This window comes from Quercus robur, chromosome 1 (assembly GCF_932294415.1).
Source record: "Quercus robur chromosome 1, dhQueRobu3.1, whole genome shotgun sequence".
NCBI lineage: Eukaryota > Viridiplantae > Streptophyta > Magnoliopsida > Fagales > Fagaceae > Quercus > Quercus robur.
Window position 1 is genome coordinate 927,152 of NC_065534.1, and position 7,037 is coordinate 934,188.

Genomic DNA, 7,037 nt, shown 5'->3' on the forward strand with positions numbered 1-7,037 from the left:
CTCCCCCACCAGACACAATCCGATGGTCTCTTTGATTAACTATCTCTATCTTGCAGGTCCTACAAGATCGTCTAAAGTTTCGAATTGGACAAATGATCCAACTGACAATTTTGGCATCATCACTACCTACCTATTATTTAAATCAAAATTTTCTTTATGGACCAGATGAATAATAATTTGCCATTAATAATGATTTGTTGATTGCCTCCACACCACAACTATTGAATTTTCTAAAAGTTATGTTTTAAAACAATCCTGTTGTCACCACATCAACATGTTGCTCAAAAATAGCTTCATGTTTCAATCGATCTCATGCCTCAAATATATCAATCTTCCCTTTTATAATATGTTCAACATGTGATTGTAAGACTTGGATACTGTCAAAAGAATTGTTCATATATTTGATTATGACATAATTATTAGTGTCAAGCATACTTCAACTCTTCCTCAGGTACAGGTAGTGTCACACTGCCACCTAAATTTTGCAAGAGATAAAAATCATATTGGAAGCCATTTTGGTTTAAGGAAAAAAAAAATCAATAAATATCAGTATACCATTTCAGGATTATCATTGGTTTTATTTTATATGTATTTTATGCGTGTGCAGTTTTGTAAACATGAAATCAAAAGCTTTATAATTATAAATATTATTTTTTCTTATTATATTATTTTACTTATAAAAAAAGTACTCATTATTAGTGTTAAACTAGTACACTTTCTGTTTCTAAATAAATAATAATAATAATATACTTTCTAACCCACAGAAAAGTGGGCTGATAATTGTGACTAGTAGTCATTGTCTAGATAATAGATAGTGGACTTCAAATGGGCCTTAAAAGAACACTACATATGCTGCACATATATCTGAGAGAGTCTAGCTAATAGTTGCAACTTGCAAGGCACTTCAAATAATGGGCCCATTAGTTTGCCGTAAGCAAAGCACTTCAAACTATGTCAACCATGGCAGAGGCAGGGGGGTCATGGCCCTGGGCTTAGGCTACTTAAAATGTAAGCAAATTTTGACAAATCTGCTATTTAATTATATCTCGTTGCAAATCTTAAAAAAAAAAAAAAAAATTATATCTCCTTAATTTTTATACCCTCCCAAAAAAATTATAAGTCCTCCAGCAGTTGAGTGTACCTCAAAGAGAACATGCTAGCTTTGATCGATAGGGGAGATGACAGTGTGGTAGGCATTGTTGAGCTTGATGTGACAAGGAAAAACTAATAGCTAAGAAAATGTTTAAATATAGGTGAATTTTGGAAGATTATTAAGTAAAACTTAATTACAATTTATTAAATGCAGAAGATGAAGATTAAATTTTTAATTAAATTTAAATACATAGCAGTATTGAATTTAATAATTTATAGAAAAGATAACATTATTCACGCTTTATTCATCAATTCAAACTTGTGTTTGCACCTTCGCATCAAATCATCACACTCGTCTGACCTGTAGGGACGTAAGAGCCATAAGGAGATTGACTAATGACAATGACAAGCAAACAATATTATGGGCCAAATAGGCGTTTGGTCCACGGCGCCTCCTCCACTCATTTGGTAGATAGACTTCCCTATATGGCTTGATTGCCGACATTTTAACAAAACAACGCATCTTTAAAGCACATCTATCAAAAAGTAAAAAAAAAACATATCTTTCTAGCTGCTTCTTCTTCAGACTTCTTACTCATAATTTATAGCTGCTTCTTCTTCTTCTTCTTCAACCCATTTCAGAACCTTTTCAAGGAAACAAATTAAACCAAACCAACCATGCCATCTTCTCTATCTTCTCCAGAAACTCAAACAACCCCTTACCTCCAAACACTGTAGACTCTGCCCGTCCCTTCCTCCGTGGCGAGCTTGAAGCTATAGACAAGAACTTACCTTCGCTTATTGCTGTCTTGCGCTCCGTTGGAGCAGGCTAGTGTTTCCACAAGCACGGTAGCTTTCTTCAACACCTTGTGGAAGTATATCGCATTCTCAAGATTTGGAAAGCACCAGATTCCGTGTGCCTCTGCGGCCTCTTCCACTCTGCTTACTCCAATTCTTACGTCAACCTCGCCATATTTGATCCTTCAACAGGCCGCGACGTGGTTTGCAGCCATGTTGGTGACGCTGCAGAGAGACTAATCCACTTGTTTTGTGTAGTGCCAGGACAAACTCTCATTCATGATGATCTTTTATTCCAATACTCTGATTTAGAACTTGTTGAGCACCTCAAGCAGTCAGAGGTATCGCTGAGAAATGCCAAGGAGATGGGGATTTTCAATGAAGAAGAAGATTGGAGAAAGAAACTGCGGGCTCTACTTCCTGCTAATGGGCTTACTACGAAGAATATAAAGACCGGAGAAGATGTTGTAGTTTCTAGAAACGTGATTGCAGTTTTCCTTTTGATGTCAATGGCAGATTTCAGTGACCAATATTTCAGTTATCAGGATGCTTTATTAGATAACTATGATGGACGCCTCATGTTTTCTGGGAACAACCATGCAATTTTGTGGCCTGGTGATGGCAAGCCTGGACTATGGATGAATTCTATTTCAAAGATGGGAGCCATATACAGCTTGATAATGAGAGAGGAAGAGATTTTGAAGGAAGCTCAAGAAAGGGCTTGTGGGCTTGTGGTGTTGTGGTTGAAACAGATAGGGATGAAGAAGACATTTAGCTTGTGGTACCACCTGTTTTTGAAAACTGTATAAGGGTTTTAGATGCAGGGGAGCAAGTAATTGCAAGGGACTTATACTGGGAAGCTGTTTGTGATATGTCTAAGAGAGGGTTGGAGAGGGCTGAGGAGTTACTTTTGAGTAGTATTGAGAAGAACCCTTTTGTGGGGGAGCCACATGTGGTGTTGGGTCAGGTTTATTTGAACAAAGGGAGGTTTGAAGAGGCTGAGAGAGGGCTCACCCTTATGTAGTTATGTTAGAGTGGGGGAGTCCATGGGATAAGAGGATGACTTGGGAAGGATGGGTTTCTTGGGCTAGAGTTTTGTTGATGAAGGCAAAGGAGAAGTCATGGCCACAGACTTCTTGGGGCATCCTCAACTTGGGTCTTACGAAATAAATTGCTATTTATATTTGACTTGCCAGTCAAATTAAATGTACGGCACAGCCTTGACTCGAGTAAGCAAGTTCCTAGCCATCAACCAAAGTTGACAATTTTGTGAGGGTTGGAAGCGGAGTAATATATATAATTAAATAGCAAATGAAAAATTAATGTTGGCTCACCCTTGTATCTTGTAAGTCTTTCTGTTGAATAAAATTGGCAAATATTTGGGGTCAAGGAGTTGTGGTTCACTGGTTTGTATGTTGTCTATTGGCTTAGAAAAAAGAGCCTCATCATGCTATGATGACTTAGGGCATTCGCAGCTGGCATGGTATATGCCATTTCTTGCCAAGATTTACTATTTTATTACCAAAAAAAGTCAACAATTGGTCTGTTAAAGCTAAAAAAATTTGCAACCATCGCAAATACTGTAGCAATATTCTAAATCCAAAAATTATTATTTTATTCTACCTACAAAAATCTCTCTCTCTATTGTCTCAATTTCTCTCTCTCTTCAGAATATATTATTTTATTATGTAGATATATTATTTTAATGTGTAATATGGTAAAATAAAAGTTGAGATATTGAGTGTATAGTAAAATGATATTATATAATTGATAAAATAGTTTTTTGAAATGATAAAATAAAATATGATAGAATTATCGGATGGAAACGCTCTTATAATGAGTGGTTAACTAATAACGTTAAGAGTGTCAAATATGTAATGTAAGACCGGTCTATGTTTTTCAATTGAATCTTTTCAGAGTAATATGCAGGGGATAGTTGTTATGTGAAATTGAAAACCTTTAGTTAAAAATCATGCATATGCTTAGGAATTAATTAGAATAAAGTTTATTCTTCAAGTTCTTGAACTTTTTTTTATCCAATGACATGGGCTACAAAAACAACATACAAGCGTAGCCCTTCCTCACCCTTAAAGCATCCCCAGCCGGCTTTGCATATGCTAAATGTAAGATACATTTGGCATACAGGCCCAAAAAATCTCAGCAACGGGAAGGCCAAAATTTTTTTGGCATATAGCTACAGTACTATCTCAAATGTAAGATGGTACTGTAACTAAATGATATAAAAAAAATAATTTTTTAATGCTCTCTCCACGTTTTACCCGACAATTTCTCTCTCCTCTCTCATTTTTTCTCTTTCTTTTCTCTCTCTTCCTTCTCTCTTTCTCATCCCCTATCTCTCTCACCATTGTCAAGCTTCTCTCAGTTGAGTCTGTGCCAGAGCGGAGCTCACGTTGAATCTCCAAGCCAGATCGGAGCTCACGCCGAATCGGATTTCTAAATCGGCGTGGTGGCAAGGCTGGTGGCGCAACTGAGATGGGCGTGGTGGCTAGAGGTTAGCGCGATGGAGATCGGTGTGGAAACCGATGTGGAGATCGACATAGAGACCGACGTTTGGTGGGTTTGGTGATGTTGACATGGTGGCCGGTTTCTGGGTTTGGTGGCCGGCGTTTGGTTGGTTGGGTTGCTATGGGTTTGCTAGGTTTGTAGTGGGTACTTGGTGGGTTTTATTTTGTTTTTTTTATTTTGGGTTTTTGGTTCCGGTGGGATTTTGTTGGGCCGAGGGTAGTGGTGGCGTGGTGGTGATTGTTTGTTTAGTTGTGGCCGGTGGTAGAGGTTGAGGGAGAAAGAGAAGAAAAGGAAGAGAAAAAAATTAGTAAAAAAAAGAATAAAAAATAATATTTAAATAAAATGAGAAAAAATAGAGTTTTGGGATGTTGGTGTATTGTAAAATGGTATGATATAATTGATAAAATAGCTTTTTGGGATGGTAAAATAAGATGAGATAGCAAAACCAGCTGCAGATGCTCCTATATACCATCATTTATACGGCCTAAATTGGCTTCTTTCTAACTCATAGAATTGATTTACCACTGAGTTTATATAATCTAGAAAATTATATTTTCTAGCAGTATGTTTAAATTATCAAATCTAAATCTCATCTTAGTTTTTATCTTAAAAAAAAAAAAAATGATGCTAGGGATATCACCAATTTTTTTAATATAATCTTTACAGATTGATGTATTTGCTCTTTATTACATTGTGTTTAGTAACGTGTTGATCTGGGTCCACTGATAACCGAGTTCCTAGTTTTGCCTATTATTATGATGAAAGTGATTCCAATGATAAGGGGATAGTGGTGGTAGTTAAGACAACAAACAACGATTGATGTTATTTAAGATGTTTATAATTTTATATTGCTGGTTTTATAGAGGCTATGGTGACCAATTGTAGCCAAGACAATAAGCCGAACAGTAGCAAAATTGCAATTGTTGTGAGTGAGGTTTAATGGCAATGAAATGAATGACATGGTTGGTGAGGGTATACCTAACTTAGGTGACTTCTTCGCCCCATACAATGATTCAACTAGAGCTATTTTTGGATTAAAGATTTAAAACTAAAGGAATTTGATAAATAATTTCAGAATATAAATTCTTAATGTGGGGTCCAATAATCAACGGGTCAGGCCCGTTTGCTGATGAAGGGTCCAAAGGCCCAAGATCAAAAGGTCATGGCTAGAGTTTAAGAATAAAGTGGCCCAATTGGCCTGGAGACGTAGCCGAGGACAGTGCAGTCCTCGGCTAACCCAAGAAAAAGGGGCAGAAAGGTAAATGGACGTGCTCGCAGGGGAAATCTAAAATATCTAGGAGAGGCTTCCTTTGCCGCCTTCCCCATGCATATCTCTGCGCCTGACAGAGCCTTATCCATGAACTTTATCAACCACTCTCAACGACTTAAGTCTGAGACTGATGGGACACTTATCAGTCTTGAAAGGGTCGACCCTACACGTGGACGAAGGAAATTGAACGCATGCGAGTATAAAAGAAAGAGTATGTAACCTAAAAGAGGGGCTCCGGGAGTCCCAGAAAAGAAAGAAGAAAGGACTTCAGAGGCAAACACACTGGAGCCATGCATAAATATCTTAACAAAACCACAGCCGGGTAAATACAACTTAGCCTTTCGATCCCACTCTCTACAAATGATATTGTATGGGCCCATTTACGTGCGAACCCAACTCAACTGGGGTTCAACGCAAATCGTGTGCTTACAATTGGCGCTGTCTGTGGGAAAGGCTTATGTGTTAGCTCGAGCGGTGGCGAGGTTGAGCTTCTATCGAACAAGGGACTATGAGGATGCATGTCTTACCGGCGACACCTGGTTGCTATTCCAACATAGGCACCCGCTAAGGACTACGTTCCACGATGTCGACGACATGGGCAAGCCTAGGGGCTTCAAACATCAGGCCGACTTCCTCCACCTTATTCGAGGAGCTAAACCTTCGGAATAATAAGCGAGAAGAGAATCATACAAGTTTTGGACAGAACCAAGGCCTTGCATGGTCCTCGGACCCAAGCCTCTGGGGAAACCAACTACTTAGAAGAAAAACTACAAGTTTTGGACAGAACCAAGGCCTTGCATGGTCCTCGGACCCAAGCCTCTGGGGAAACCAACTACTTAAGAGAATCATACGAGTTTTGGACAGAACCAAGGTCTTGCATGGTCCTCGGACCCAAGCCTCTGGGGAAACCAACTACTTAGGAGAATCATACGAGTTTTGGACAGAACCAAGGCCTTGCATGGTCCTCGGACCCAAGCCTCTGGGGAAACCAACTACTTAAAAGAATCATACAAGTTTTGGACAGAACCAAGGCCTTGCATGGTCCTCGGACCCAAGCCTCTGGGGAAACCAACTACTTAAAAAGAATCATACAAGTTTTGGACAGAACCAAGGCCTTGCATGGTCCTCGGACCCAAGCCTCTGGGGAAACCAACTACTTAAGAGAATCATATAAGTTTTGGACAGAACCAAGGCCTTGCATGGTCCTCGGACCCAAGCCTCTGGGGAAACCAACTACTTAAAAAGAATCATACAAGTTTTGGACAGAACCAAGGCCTTGCATGGTCCTCGGACCCAAGCCTCTGGGGAAACCAACTACTTAAAAGAATCATACAAGTTTTGGACAGAACCA

At 38.9% G+C, this 7,037-nt stretch overlaps 1 pseudogene; it reads left to right on the plus strand.

Annotated features, from left to right (window-relative positions):
• The first annotated feature begins 1,494 nt into the window (after positions 1-1,494).
• LOC126692308 (uncharacterized) lies at positions 1,495-3,279 on the plus strand (annotated as a pseudogene).
• The last annotated feature ends 3,758 nt before the right edge of the window (positions 3,280-7,037 follow it).